This window comes from Gouania willdenowi, chromosome 12, assembly GCF_900634775.1.
Source record: "Gouania willdenowi chromosome 12, fGouWil2.1, whole genome shotgun sequence".
Lineage (NCBI taxonomy): Eukaryota > Metazoa > Chordata > Actinopteri > Blenniiformes > Gobiesocidae > Gouania > Gouania willdenowi.
The window spans coordinates 9181528-9197206 of record NC_041055.1 but is presented as its reverse complement, the minus strand read 5'-3'; the positions used below and the strand labels follow the sequence as shown (position 1 = coordinate 9197206).

General features: G+C 35.6%; 1 long non-coding RNA gene across 1 annotated transcript; it reads left to right on the top strand.

Annotated features, from left to right (window-relative positions):
* The first annotated feature begins 11086 nt into the window (after positions 1 to 11086).
* On the top strand, positions 11087 to 12407 carry LOC114472827 (uncharacterized). Its single transcript, XR_003675202.1, has 3 exons — positions 11087 to 11154; positions 11299 to 11341; positions 12339 to 12407. It is a non-coding gene; the product is annotated as an uncharacterized LOC114472827 (long non-coding RNA).
* The last annotated feature ends 3272 nt before the right edge of the window (positions 12408 to 15679 follow it).

Genomic DNA, 15679 nt, shown 5'->3' with positions numbered 1-15679 from the left:
AGAGAGAAGAAGAGCAGAGAATAGGATGAGATGATGATTTTAAGGATCAGGGAACGCACTAAAATAGATTTTGGACCCTGAAAGCATCACAATGATAAACCACTCGTCGAGTGGGATTAAATCTCGGGATTAAAATAAGGAAATGCTACTGTGAAAATAGAAATATGAAGAAGAAAAAACGTTTGCAAAGTCTAATTTCATTTGAAATTAAATTAATTGTAAAGGATAATTGAAACTCTTTTTAGTCAACATCTTTTTTTTAGGCTTTTCCTCAACAAAGTTTGTTAGTTTGGTCAGGGTCTGTTTATTATTTTGAAAGCAAAACTGGTTTCCGGTGGATCTAACAACGACGGATTAGCTCAGAGCTCACGTGTCGCTGACTGTGGTTATCATCCTCTCGTGTGTGTGTGCGTGCGAGCGTGCGCGCGCGCGCGTGCGTGTGAGAATTGAGCGAGAATGACTAAGATTATTAAAGGGGAAACGTGACTGCATTACTTACGTCAGTCCCAGAACAGATAAATCAAAGACTCTATGATTGTAATTCAGTGTAAGGCTGTTGTTCTAAATCAATGGAGACATTTTAACACAGTATCGGTAACACAATATCAACATGCATGTCAGCATTTACAATAACTAGTGCAGTGCTGGTCGGAAGTATGTATTCATATAGTGGGGGCTTAAGTAGAGTTGTCAATTATGGGCAAATGAGAATGTGTTTGAAGATTGGATGTACAAAGAGGTGTACATACTCTGTCGAGTTATAAAGAGGTATATATATATATATATATATATATATATATATATATATATATTTTTTTTAAATAAATAAATAAAATAAAAAAATAAAGAGGTATATTTGCGGGTGCAAAGTAAAATAGTGTGTGCAATTTCCCTGGTGTAATTCTATGGGACATTAACACGATAATGAATTGATAATAAAGTTTGTACCAATGTTTGCTGGATGTAAGCAAATGTCCTTAAACCCTCCTTCGACAAGGAAAAACTAAAAAAAAAAAAAACCCTGTGAGAAAATGAATTACACACAAACATGTCATGTACATTCAAGCATTAGTACGGAAGCTCTACGCTTCCGTACATTAGATTATAAACACGTTATAAACGTTTATAATGGCATGCTTGCGGAGAAAGGTGCATGTTTCGCTGTTCGCTTTGAGCACAGCCGCTGGCATTGCCCGGTAATAACCTCGGGGAACTATTTGAGTCTATTTCGAACTTGTCGCAACTCTCTCTCTAAACTGCTCTGTGTGCGTGGGGCAATACATTCAAGGTGCGCATTAGGTTATGAACACGTGGTGAAAATATCAACGTCAATGCTGTGTTCTCGGAGAAATGTGCATGTTTACACAGACTTTGCGGGTATGTGTTCACAGTACAGAGCCAGAGAATATCCGGACACCCCTCCCCCCTCATGCGTTCAAAATAAAATTTAAATAAACGTTTTGCAACACCAAATAAGTCCAAAATAATGGATGCACACAATTGGGCTATGTGCTAGCTGTTAAAAAAGTTTAATTTCGATCAGACACCATGTCATGGAGATATGGGCTCCACTCGCACACATTATAGATAGACAGATAACCATCGTATACATTAATACAGTGTTGTTGTTTTTGTCGTTTTGTGTTATGTCAGTGGTATATTTTTCTGTCATTCTGTGTGTTTTTGGTCATGTTTAGTGCATTTTGGTTGTCATCGTGTGTGTGTGTGTGTGTGTGTGTGTGTGTGTGTGTGTGTGTGTGTGTGTGTGTGTGTGTGTGTGTGTGTTGCAGTCATATTGTGTATTCTTGCAGTTTTGTTTATAGATTATGTTTACCTTTATTATCTGTCTCATTTATTCCTCTTTTTGCAGGAAACGTGTCACAGCTTTTAGGTTTCTTGAAGATATGATCAGTTACCTTTATAACTTAATGTTATTTTTCAATGTTTATTTCCTTAATGTTATACACAGAGTTGGCGTTAACATTTGACTATTTTAGAAATATACAGACTCTTTCCAAAAAAATTAGTACATAATGGAAAAGTTGCTTAATTTCTATAATTCCATTCAAAAAGTTAAACTTTCATAGATTTTAGATTCAGGGCCCACAATTTAAACGATTTCAAGTATTTATTTGTTTATTTTTAGATAATTTGGGCTCCAGCTCATAAAACCCACAAAAACAGGATTAAAAAAATAAATACTTGTTTTGTTATTACAAACATGGTGATGCTGCTTTTTGATGTTATGCTGCAAAGAGGTGGAACAAACTGCAAGCAGAGCTGAAGTCAGCATCCAATGTGAACATTTTTAAATATAAAGGGACTCTTTTTCTCAACTGTGTATGAGTTTTTACTGCTGGTTTTAATCTTGTTATTGATTTTTTAAACTGTTGAATATTTTCTGTTGTACTTTTTAATCATGTAAAGCAGTGGTTCTCAAATTTTTTGGCTCAAGTACCCCCTTTCCTTTTTTTCTGAATCCAAGTACTCCCTTTTTCTGATGACAACATTTTGCTTAGAAAACTATTTAAAAACAACTAAAGAGCAAAATGATGGAATGAACAAGTGATAAACATTTTAAAGAATCTCATTTTGTAAATAGATGGAATGAAACATTATTTATTGCAGTGGTTCCCAACCTTTTTTGGATCGTGACCTCATTTTGATATCAAGAATTTCTGGCGACCCCAATAATTTTTTGTTCTAAGATACATTTTTTTTTATCATGTTTGAGTATTACTGCATTTTAGTTTAACTAGATTTATATTTGACAAAATGAAAGTAAAGAAATACAGTTGTTTAAGATTGTGTGTTGTTTTAATTTTTAAAAGAAAAGAATAATAATTAAAGCCGCAAGCAGTAGAGTCCGAAGAAGTGGCCAGAAGAAGTGGCCAGGGTCGGTAACCCAAAGTCGCGTATCCCAGTGTTGGGGATCGGGTTTGGTCTGATTAAATTTGGTGCAAATTGGTGAAAAAACAGCTGAGATATTGCACTTAAAATGTTTTAGCATTAGCCTAGCAATAACATTAACCTAGCAATAGCATTACCCTAAAATTAGCATTAGCTAGTAATAGCTTGGCATAAACATTAATGTAGCATTAACATTAGCTTAACATTAACCTAGCATTATTAGCATTGGGCTAGCATTAGCAATAACTAGGTATTATCATTAGCCTAATAATATCATTAGCCTAATAATATCAGTAACCTAGTATTAGCTTAAACCTAGCAATACCACTAACCTAGCATTATCTTTAGGCAAACATTAGCATTAACCTAGCAACAGCATTAACAGCCATAACTTACCATTAGCCTAGCAATCACAATTATATTGCAGTAGAAGAGAAAAACAATAAAACCAGTTAGAAGGCCTGTTTACACAGTGGTATTAGTAAAAACCCAGTATAATAGGAAAAATATACCCACAAGCGGCGATAAACGGCCCTTGCCTTCGCCGCACTGCCTTTGCCGCGATACATCCAAGAACATTGCTGGAGTTGTAGTTGTAGTTGTAGTTGTAGTAGTAGTAATAGTAGCTCCAGGAGAGTGTGTTAAAGTTTGAGCTGGCGATTTTCAACATTTGGCTAATATCCTAATAACACAAAATGGAGAGTATCTCGATCTAAAATAACACAATGAAAAATAAAGCATGTGTCTCATTGGCTTTTTCTTGATTATTTTTTCTTCCCCGTATTAAATTGTCTTCACTCTGTAGGGGGTGCTAACGCGTCAATTTCCGTATTTCTACATTGAACTGATTCACATTTGACGTAAGTCAAAGTTTGCATGTGAAAATGGGAGCATTTTCAAACATTTCAAATTTTCAAAAGGTTTTAGCCAAAATGCAAGTTATCAAAAATCTATAGATAACTTTTGATGTCCCACTTCTCTAGATGATCTCCAGCGATTTTTAACCCGTCAGTGAAACGCCTTAAGAGAAATGCGTTAAAATATGTTTACCCCATATTTAATTCTCTTCACTCTGTAGGGGGCGCTAACGCGCCAATGTTTGTTTTTCCACATTCAGCTAGATTATGTCTGGTAGTTTAACAACTGACACTGAAAAAGAGTTACAAAAAAAGATCCGGAAAGCGAGGAGGCTGTGAACCAGGATGGCAGTGGAGTGAGGAGTGAGAGAGGGGCGGAGACGGTTGATGTTGCGTAGGTAGAAGTATGCAGAAGTATGCAGACCGTGTTATGTTATTGATGTGGGAGTGAAGTGATAGGGAGCTGTTGAGGATGACACTCAGACTATTTACCTGAGGGGAGGGGGACACAGTGGAGCTGTCAATGGTGAAGGAGAAAGAGTTAGCTTTAGATGGATTTAGTGCCAATAAGGAGGAGTTCTGTCTTATTACAATTAAGTTTGAGGAAGTTGGAGGTGAACCAGTTTTTAATTTCTGAAAGGCAGTGGGTAAGGGAGGAGGAGGGGGGAGAGGAGTCTGGACAGATAGAGCTGGATGTAATCCGCGAAGCAGTGAAAATGAATGTCGAATTTCCTGAAAATATTGCTGCGTGGAAGGAGATAGATGATAAAGAGACGGGGACCCAGGATGGAGCCCTGGGGAACACCAGAAGTGATTGGGAGGGCTGGGAAGTGAAGGTTTTGAGTTGGATGAACTGAGTATGGTCTGAGAGGTAGGAGTGAAACCAGTGGAGGGGGTGTGAGTGACATCAATGGAGGAAAGTCTATTGAGGAGGATGGGGTAATAAATGGTGTCGAAGGCTGAAATCAGATCAAAGAGGATGAGGATGGAGATTAAACTGCTGCCATGAGGAGGTCATTGGTGATTTTGAAGGGTGCAGTTTCAGGGCTGTGGAGGGGACGGAAACCGGATTAGTATTTTTCATAGAGGCTGTTCTGGGTGAGGTGGGAGTGGAGTTGAGAGACTATGATTTTTTCGAAGAGTTTTGAAATGAAGGGTAGGTGGGAAATGGGGTGGAGGTTATTGAAATCATTGGGGTCAGAACCAGGTTTTTTGAGAATGGGGTGATGACTGCTGATTTAAAGAGAGAGGGGATGATTTCAGTGGACAGGGAGGAGTGCATGATGGCTGATATGAAGGGAAGCAGAGAAGAGGGGCAGGACTTGACTGTGGGGATGAGATTGAGCTGGCATGAAGATGGCTTGGATTTTTTAATGAGGTTTGAAATTTCTTACAGGGGGGGATTTTGAAGGAGCTCGGAAAAGGGCGATTAGTGTTGGTGGATGTTATTCACTTTATCAATGAAAAAAACGGAGGAGGGAGTTACAGGTATCAGAGGAGTAGAAGTGGGAGGGAAAGGTGTCAGATGGTCGAATGATGCTATTAAAAACAGAGAAAAGTGTCCAATAGTTTTTCTCTGGTTATCCTATTAGTTGATCCAAATACAGTTCCAAATAATATTCACTTCTTACAAGCTGGAAGCCTAATTATAATAAATGTAACACAACTAGATAAAGATAAAAAGACAAGAAATATGAATTAAAATAATGAACAGAAACAGTCTGACGAAATTTGGGAAGTTCCACTGTCTATGAGGAGATAGGTTAGGGGAAATGTGTGTTTACTTTGTTTAATTTTCTGTGTTTGGGTTGATGTTGTGCGAATGTGATGGCATTTTTGGGTCCAGATGCTAAGAGATCAAAGGTTAAAAGTGCTACTATTGAATAAAACTATACAGTTAGGTCATATTATTTTAGGAGGGTAAGATAAGTATATGAAAAATTCAGACCTGACATTTTCAGAATTGTAATTAGAAATACAGCAGATGAGCTTTTTGAGACGAACATATTATTTGTGAGTTGTGATTTTCAGATTAAATCTCTCTCTACGGAGGCCAAATTAAGGTAAAGTAAGGGAAACCGAAAGAAGACGGTAAGCGAGTAAGAATGCACTTAAGGAAATATTTGGAGCCAATAACAAACATTTCATTTGTTTTTCTTCTGTTCCTGTGTTCTGAGCTAATAGAAGCCGCAGTTCTGACCTTAAACACCACCCTCTCCGCGTGTGGGAAATCACTTCAGAAGAAAGAGGGAAGTTGAAATCATAAATAAGAAAAATGAAAGGAATGATTATCTGAACAAAGTGTTTTCACCTAAACACGAGAATGATGGATGGATTTAAATGTATTTTTAATACAAATCCATTTTTCTACGGAAAGGGGACCTGAAACTTCCCTAGATCATGAAATATTAAGTTCTGAGTGATGTCCGGTGACGAAGGAGAGGGAGGTATATAGGAGGCTGCCAGTCTATCTGAGGAGGTCCTCGAGCGCTGTAAAGAACCAGCATTTCCGATAAAGGAATTTTTATCAAACAGATTAAAACTTTATTGACCTCTAAGCTAATTTTTAGACATGAGAGGCAAGTTCAGTTGTGCTTGTTTGGCAAATCAAAGCTGTGTGAAAATACAAGGTCAGTGGTTGCCATTGTGAAGCTAAAAAGAAAAAAAAATAATGCTTAGATAAAAAAAAAAAAAAAAAAAAAAAAAAAATTGTTTGGATTTAGCTTTCAATGAGACACAGCGGGGATAAAAAGGAAAGAAAACATAGTCAGTGGAATTTGCAAATATTTTGGTTTTAGACATGGAGGTCATTTGCACAGAGACAAGTGATAATATAAGCAGAAAAGCTTCAAATATAGATCTCAAAACATATGCTAAATTAGTAAAACAAAACAAAAACTACTCAAGTACTCAAAACAACAACAGAAATGCACAAACATATACAAAAAGGCTCCAAAAACACACAAAATGACTCCAAAAAACATAATTACAGAAAAATACCCCAAACAACAACAAAAATATGAAAATGACTCAAAATACACAAAACTAAATATTTATACAAAATTACACAAAATGACAACAGAAATGCACAAAACTACACAAAAAAGATACAAAAAGACACAAAATGACTCCAGAATCACACTACAATGGCAACAAAAAACTATAATTATACAAAAAATGCACAAAAAGACAACAGAAAGATACAAAAATATATATAATGACTCCAAAAAACATACATTACAGAAAAATACACCAAACAAAAAATAAATAAAAATGAGTAAAAAAAAACAACAAACGCATGACAACTCTACTTAAGCTTCCTCATGAATACATACTTCCGACGGGCACTGTACTAGTAATAATAATAGCAAAAACATTAAGATCCTCTTTTCCATTCTGAGACTTCAGACCCTAATTAAATTCAAAAATCTATTTTATTTTTTCTGAAATTTCAAGTGACTTTATTTAAACTCCAGGCAACCCCACATAGGGTCCTGATTCAGTGGCTCCTGAAAATATTTCTTTATATACTTTTTATCATTTTGGTAATCTTATGTATGGGGTGAGACCAAGACTGACACTTTATTTGTTAATTTTCTACCCTCTCCCTCTCAAGTACCCCCTGTAGTGCCATCGCGTACCCCTAGGGGTACACGTACCCCCATTTGAGAAAAACTGATGTAAAGCATATTGAATCGCCTTGTGTATGAAATGCGCTATACAAATAAATTTGCCTTTAAATTCTTAATTCTTAAGCTGTGATGTAACGTCAACCTACTGTATATAATTGATTAGTTCAATTTATTCATTTTCAAGCAGCAATAAAGTGTTTTTCTTTTCGCTTAGTGTCCTCCCTGAGTCTTTGCTTAATGCTGACACGGCATTTGGAGGCGTTGCTGGGCAACAGTGTACCTGCAGAGAAGGTCTCAGGTAAGCAGTGTTCACCTGTAAACTGAGAAGCAAAGGACGGAGATGTGAAGCCAAAGCAGTGAGACGTCCACTTCCTATACAGGAACAGGTACAGGTAGGTCTGATGCTACTGGTTCCCAGTTATTCACTCAATGGTTTCCACTTGCTTTAAAATTTGTTCTCTACTGAGTAGGGTGTGTGTGTGTGTGTGTGTGTGTGTGTGTGTGTGTGTGTGTGTGTGTGTGTGTGTGTGTGTGTGTGTGTGTGTGTGTGTGTGTGTAGAGGATCAATATGAACTACTAGAGACAAGGCTTATGTCTGCTGTTCTATTCAGCCTAACCTAAATAATAATTAAATATCTTGAAACTTTCTGTGTGAGGAATAGACTGCATGTTCTCTCTTGGAGTGATTTACTTCTGGTGCTTGTTGTTCCAGAGTGTATATAGAGAAAAGATGGTCAGTCACCCCTCCCCTCCTCTCCCTTCCCCCATAAGAACAAAATGAATGAAAGCCTACAACTATACAAACTTGGAGATCAGGGCCTCTGAGGCCACTTTCATCATGAGCATTAACACAGGAATACATATTTATTCATATATATATAAATGATATAGGATTTTTTGGTGTGTATTTCGGATCCCATATTGTTCTGTTTGTTTTGTTGTTGTGTTTTTGTCATCGTTTTGTGTATTTTGGGAGTTATCTTGTGCATTTGTATGTAATTTGGTACATTGCTGGGAGGCATTTTGTGTGTTTTAGTTATTTTATGCGTTTTCCTGTTATTTTTGTGTATTTTATAGATATCTTGTGTGTTTTTGGCATCAATTTGTGTATTTTTGTTGTTGTTTTGCATATTTTTCTCTCATTTTGCATGTTGTTTGTGTAAACTTGTGTTTTAGGAGTCTGTTTTATGTCATTTTGCCTTTTTCCTGCATTTTTGTTATCGTCTTGTGTGTTTTTGGAGTAAATTATGTGTAATTTTCCGTCATTTTGTGGGTTTTTGCCGTCGTTTTGTGCTTGTTTTGGGAGCCACACAAAATTAGATCGAGGTCCCCCCTGTGGCCCCCCAGTTTTTCATGTCTGTGATAGAGGCTCATTTGTATTATTGGCTCTGTTGTCTCTCATGTTCCTCTTGACAATAATACAAAACATTATATCGAACATATCTACTTGTTAATCTACCTCATATTCTTAAACAGATGTCTGGCTCAACAGAACGAAATAATTTATTTTATTTTTTTTTTTTAAATGATGTTAAATCAGTTACGAGCCAACATTTGTTTAATTAATCAGTTTTACTGTGTGATTATGGACAATGCTTTGATGAGGAAATGTCACTTAAAACATCTGCAGTACAGTATATCCTGGAGTTCTGTTCATTTTGTTCACTAATTCTCATTATTTTTGAAATATCAAAACCATTGCCTACAGATGAAATTAATGCTCAATCTTGTTAACCCGAAATGGAACTGGAAACCAATGAGCACTGGAAACTTTTATATGAATGCCATTTTATAAAGACATCCTCATCAGCAACACAGAAGCATCAGTCACTTAAAAACAAAAGGACTCTTAAAATACAAAACAAATATTTACTATTTCATTCACTCAGTTAGTGCCTTATATTTATTTACCTGCAGTTAATACAAGTCCATGCACATTTGTTGTTGCTACTCTTTTTTTTTTTTTTTTTTAAATGCACTGCATCTTTGCACAGTATCTTGGAATTTTTGTAAATCTGTACTTTTATTTTTATCCTTTATGTTTTGTATATATTTTAAAAATCTTTCTACTGTTAGTTCACACCATGGCTCAGAGAGAAATGCTTTTTTTGATTTTTCTGTATGTCCAGCACATGTTGAAAAATTGACAATAAAGATGACTTTGACTTTGACTTAATGCTGGACTAATCCAGGTGGAGTAGGAGAAAGGATGGCTTTAGCCAGTGGTCAGTGGGTGGATAAAGACGTCAGAGGAAACACACCAAGTCCCAGGTAAGAGTCTCCATCTTTATTTTGGTTAAAGAAGGACGTTTGCAAAGGACATAAACTATTTCAACATTAATATGTACAGGACTGAAAACACATAGGAGTAATTCTGACATTATGATTTAGGTTAAGGCCAGAGGTGTATATATATATATATATATATATATATATATATATATATTAGGGATGTAACGATGTAACGATTCACTCAACTCCTGATACGATTCGATTCACGATACTGGGTTCACGATACGATTCTCTCACGATTTTTTCATTTACAAAATGGGACTGTAGACAAAAAATTTTTTTGGGGAAAAAAACTAGAAAATACTGTATTATTTTCCTTTTATTTTTCATTGTCAAAAGAATTCCTTGATAAACTATTCAAAACAATGCAATTTAACTAAAAATAAATCTTGAATTAAATAAATAAAGGAATAATACAAATGAAAATGAAGCCTATTAATTTAAATTCTGGTTCTATAATAAACAATGCAAAACTGCATAATAGTTCTTTTTCTTTTAAAAGTGCAACTGAAAATGTAGTTTGTGCCTTAACAATTGGACTTTAAAAAAAAAATAGACAAAATCCCAGTTTTATTTTTTTCCATTTATCAAATGCCTAAGCCTAGCTACAACTATAACCCTAACCCTAGTTGTAATATAAGTTTTTAGATAAAATATGTCAATATTTTATATCATTAGATAAAATGAGGTGCATAAGATTCTCATCCAATCTGGTACATGGATATTTGGCAAATTATAGAGAACACATCACATAAAAATTTAATTATTCAACGAATTTAACAAACTACTCTCATTACTTATTTGTGCACGCAAAGACCAGACCTAACACAAAACCAAAGGCCAGAACTGGACAGCAGATGGCAGCAAAACCAATGATGTACTAAGCCTGCCTAACCTAAACCTAAACCTAAACCTAAATATTTCCTCAATCTATACATTTACAAAGCAGAGGTAGAGTAAATTATTTCAACATCTGTAGGTTTAAAAACACCCAAAACAATATTTGTTTTATTTATTAACATAATAAGGATTGTTGTTTTTTTTTTGTAATATTATTTTTTATTCACTTATACAATAAGTATGATAACGGATCAGGGATCTAACTCGGGGTGTGTACAGTGTGGCAAACAGTTTTTAATGATAAAGTAAAACACTCCATTATTCAGTCCCAGGTTTGTAAATGTTTTACAAATATGTTTTTGGGTTTGTTTGTTTTTAACTTTTTTGAACTTAAAGTAAATAGTTTAGAATTGTCATTTTTTTTATAGGTTTGTATATGCCATGATTTTCCTGGTACACTATTACACTAAGGTGTATGGGACCCCTGAACTCAAAAGAGTTTGACACTTTTAAACAAACATATTCCATGTATTTGCATCTTTATTTACAGACATGGTCACGCTTTAGCAGTGGCTGAAAATGTTGCCTTTATTTTTGGAGGAGCCTTCAGGATCAACCAAGAGGTGACTTTAAACACCATGAATATTGAGCATTACTGGGAAAACCTCCTCCTTGTTGTTGTTGTGAAGCACCTTCACTAAGGAAGATGACAAGAAGAAATATAAGTTCTGTGATTTGTAAAGTTCACTTTTTTTCTGTATGTTCAGGAGAGCAGCTCTGTGTATTTTAATGACTTCCACATGCTAACAGGTAAGAGTTTCTGTGGAGTGGATCCATCTTTTTGTAACATTGTACAACAACAACAACAACAACAACAAAAACACACACAAAAGAACTCCATTATGCTCTGGATTTACCTGTAGATGATAGTTTTTTTTTGTTGTTTTGTATTTTAGATACATTTACCAGAAATATATTATTATTATTATCATTCACATTAACCAAATACACAAAACATGCAACATTAACAATAAAGAACCAAACATTAAATAAAAATAAAACCAAAACAATAATAATAAGTCACACAAAACACAAATTTCCAAAAATGTGGGAATTCTTGTCAGCAGCTTTAGAATGCATTTATTTATAAATAGTTTTAACTCGTTCAAAAAATAAATAAATTGACAAACATGGCTTTGTTTTATATGCATTTATGACTTAAAAAATTGACAACAAACCTTTACTTTTATCCTTTATATTTTGAACCGAACCTCACGTGAAAAAACTCAAGTGATGGAAAATCAAATGCCCAACCAGAAATTCAGTCCAAGATGAGGATTAGGGCCACTGAAAAAAAAAACACACAAACAAACAAACAAAAAATAAGAAGATAACCACATTAATTAAAATAGTGTTCTATAATTATTATTATTTTTTTTTTTTGTTTCTTCACTAGTGGCTCATGTTTTTTTTTTTTTTTTTCCAGTGACCCTAATCTTCTTCTGTAAAATTGTCATACAAAAACAAAAAAGTTACCATGGCGATTTACCCTGGTTAGAAGTTAACCAGTATTGTAGTACAGAAAACCCCTCAGTTGATCCTGAAGTTACCTCCATAAGAGAAGATCCAGCGTCGTAGTACAGGACTCTGAAAGCTCTGATTTGGCAACACTGAGTTAGCCAACTAATACCAACTGAAAATTAAAACCACATTTTTATGCTCAGTCAGGATACATTACATACACAATTGTTTTTGTTTCTTTGATCTATTAGCAGCAAGGCCATTGTCTATTTGTTGTTGATTACAGTGAATCCTGATCATGTGACGTGGGAAGAGATTCCTCAGAGTGGAGAAGTTCCCTCCCCCAGAGAAGGACACACACTGTGGTAAAGCACAGAGCAATGTTGTTTTCTCAATATTGTTACATAATGTTGTACAATTCAAATAAAAAACAATGCTGTTGATGCATAAAAAGCAGGAAGAAAAGACCACAGACAGGAAGCTGCTGACACTGGTGATGCATAAAAGTGTGAGATTATACAATACTATACAACAATTGATCAGTTTCACTTTATTACAGCACAGACATGTTTCTATTCAAGTAGTCCTCCATTTATCACACACACTGGGATGAGAGCACATTGTTTCATTGTAGTATGTTCCCAATGATTCTGTCAGCCTCACTATAGCGTATGTATGAATGAATCAAAGAATGAATGACTTGATCCGTCCATAATACGGAGAGTGTCCAACACAGGCTTCATCAGCTGACAGTAGATCGGTCCATCAGATGTAAATCTATATCTTTCCTAAAGGGTGTCATCGGCAAATTAAAGGATTGCATTTATCCATTAATGTTCTTTCTTCTCTAAAAGCAGCTCTCAGATCTGCACCAACCAGGATCTTCTAACAATGAGCAGCTCATTTTCTAAGAGAAATGATTGGTCAGGAGGCGGGAGTTTTGCACTCGCTCTTATCCTAGCCAGAACAAAACCTGATCCCGACCAGGTTATTTGTTTAGCCTAAGTCAGAGGTCTGCAACCTGTGGCTCTGGAGCCTCATGTGGCTCTTTGACTCTTTTGCAATGGCTCCCTGTAGCTTTCAAAAAATATATCAAAATAATGAATTGCTATTTCTCACAGAGAGTATTGATTATTAATGACATTGACTTCAAATATAATTATGATAAAACCATTTGTTGACCTAAAAATCAATCACCTCCTGAAACCTCTACAGACCATCAACTTTACTTGCACTTGTGGCTAACCTTAGGTTTGAAATCCCTGATATGATAATTAACAAAAAGAATATTCTGGAACAAAATATAATTTAATATAATTTAGTTTAATATGCATGCTTGATGTTGCGAGAAATGATCACTTAGCATGTGTTGCCCAACGTGATCATGTGTTGTAGCCCTTCAAATACATTAACTCGAAAAAATATTGTTTACACATAATGATTTGATATAATTTGAACTGGAGAATTTAATACATTGTATTGTATTGAGAAAGTGTTTTTTTTTTGGCTCCGGAAGGACTTTAATCCAGGTGAGATTAGACAAAATGGCTCCTTTGAGAGTAAAAGTTGCAGACCCCTGGCCTAAGTGACCACTGTGATTTAGTACATCGGTATGTAGACGTTATGTAGACATTATGTAGACGTTATGTGGACCTTATGTAGACGTTTAGTAGACGTTATGTAGCGTTGTCGTGCACCACACACCAAATAAATAAACTAACACAATAACGGGAAATCCAGCTTCGTAGTACAGGCCCTGTAGGTCCTTCTATCTAATTGATGTCGAGTGAAAACCTATGTTGTCACAAAGAGGCTTGTTACATCAAAGGCTTTGAAGAATGTTATTCAATTAGTGTAGAAATGTCAGATAAATTCATCTGGTAGGAAGTCAAACAAGATCATTGGCTTTCATTGTGAGGCCATTGTTAAATAGGAAAGTGACTAATGTTGTGTTGTGTCTATTGTTATGTCTAGGGTTGTGAAAGGCAGGCTGTATCTTTTTGGAGGAGTTTCCTGCTGCGATGCCTCTGAGTGTCTACCTGGAGTCTACAGCTATGATATTGGTGAGGATCTCACGATGAATATAGTGACACCTTAAATCCTGTGTCTGACAACGTGCGGGTGTTTTCCATTTCTATCAGTGTCTCTGACATGGAGATGCCTGTCAGTCAGCGGTGTGGCCCTCAGGAGCCTCAGACACAGCTCTGCTGCAGTTGGAGACAACATCTACGTTTATGGTGGAATTGTGGATGGAGAGCCCACTGATAATCTCATGGTTTTCAACATAGGTGTGAAAGAACTCCGAATGTTCACTTCTGTTGGAAAACACGCAGTTTAAATGATTTGTTTTCACCTGTTTCAGTATCGCACACCTGGACGCCCATTAAAACCAGTGGATCTCCACCTCCTGCCTTGTGAGAAACACTCCTCTCTGACAGAACATTGGTCTGAATGATGATGATGATGATGATGATGGTAACTTGTTTGCGATGTTTCTGTAGATGGGGTCAGAGTCTGGCTGTGATAGATGATCAGCTCTTCATGTTTGGAGGATTTGGAGTTACAGGAGACTTTTCTAAAGACCTATTTGTTTTTAATACAGGTATATCACTTTATAGTTCATCTATGTACTTTTTAATGGAATCTTACCGCTTGGGTTTGAAAATTAATCGGATGCAAAACTAAAAACATGTGACCTTTACCAAGTACATCACAGTCCGTATTTTGTCTGATTCACTAGAAAAACAAGAAACAAGATTGTGAGTAGGGGGAATATTACACCAAGGATAAGTGGTATATATACTAACTTATCCACTTATCCATGTTTTATGCATTTTTACCTAACCATATATAGTAGGGGTGCAAAAATAATGACATACAATACATTGTGATTTATCTTTTTATACTGAAACTTAATATTTCTCCCTGGAAGGGAAAGGTTATCATGTGCAGTTGAAATAAATGTTTGATATATTGTGTCTAGAAGTGTATGATTCAAAGTTTTTGATGGAATATATCAATATTTGTTTCTATTGAATCACAATACTTAATAAAATAGAATTGCAATGTAAATGTACCAGCAGCATCAAAGTATCGTGATTAAAATAAATCGAATCAGATGAGCCTAAACCCACAAAACACAGACAGGGAGACACCAAACAGACCACTAACCCAACACTAAACAGAAAAACAGAGCAAAAATAAATAAAACCTCACCGAAAAGTCCGACAGCTGGGAATCAAACTCACAACCCTGAACATGCTAATCAAAAGTAATAAATAAGCATCAATTTTTGTCATTCCATGGATCTCAAATCTATCAAAAGTCTTTAGAAGAAGCTACAATATTTTTATGCATTAAAATAACTTCAAAATGAAAAATTAAATTGATAATTTTTCATTAACTTCATTAGCATTTTAATAATAATTGAATTATCAGGGGGGACAAGTCCCCCCATCCCCCATGTATCCGCTGCCTATGCCACATGTCGAATGTGGACCGGGACAAGAACAGTTCAAATGCATATTTTTACAGTCTGATCCAAATAGATCATCAGCCTCTTTCTCCTTTTTTTTTATCAGAAAATCTGCTTTGGCAGAAGTGGAACGTGAAAGGAGAAGCTCCTGC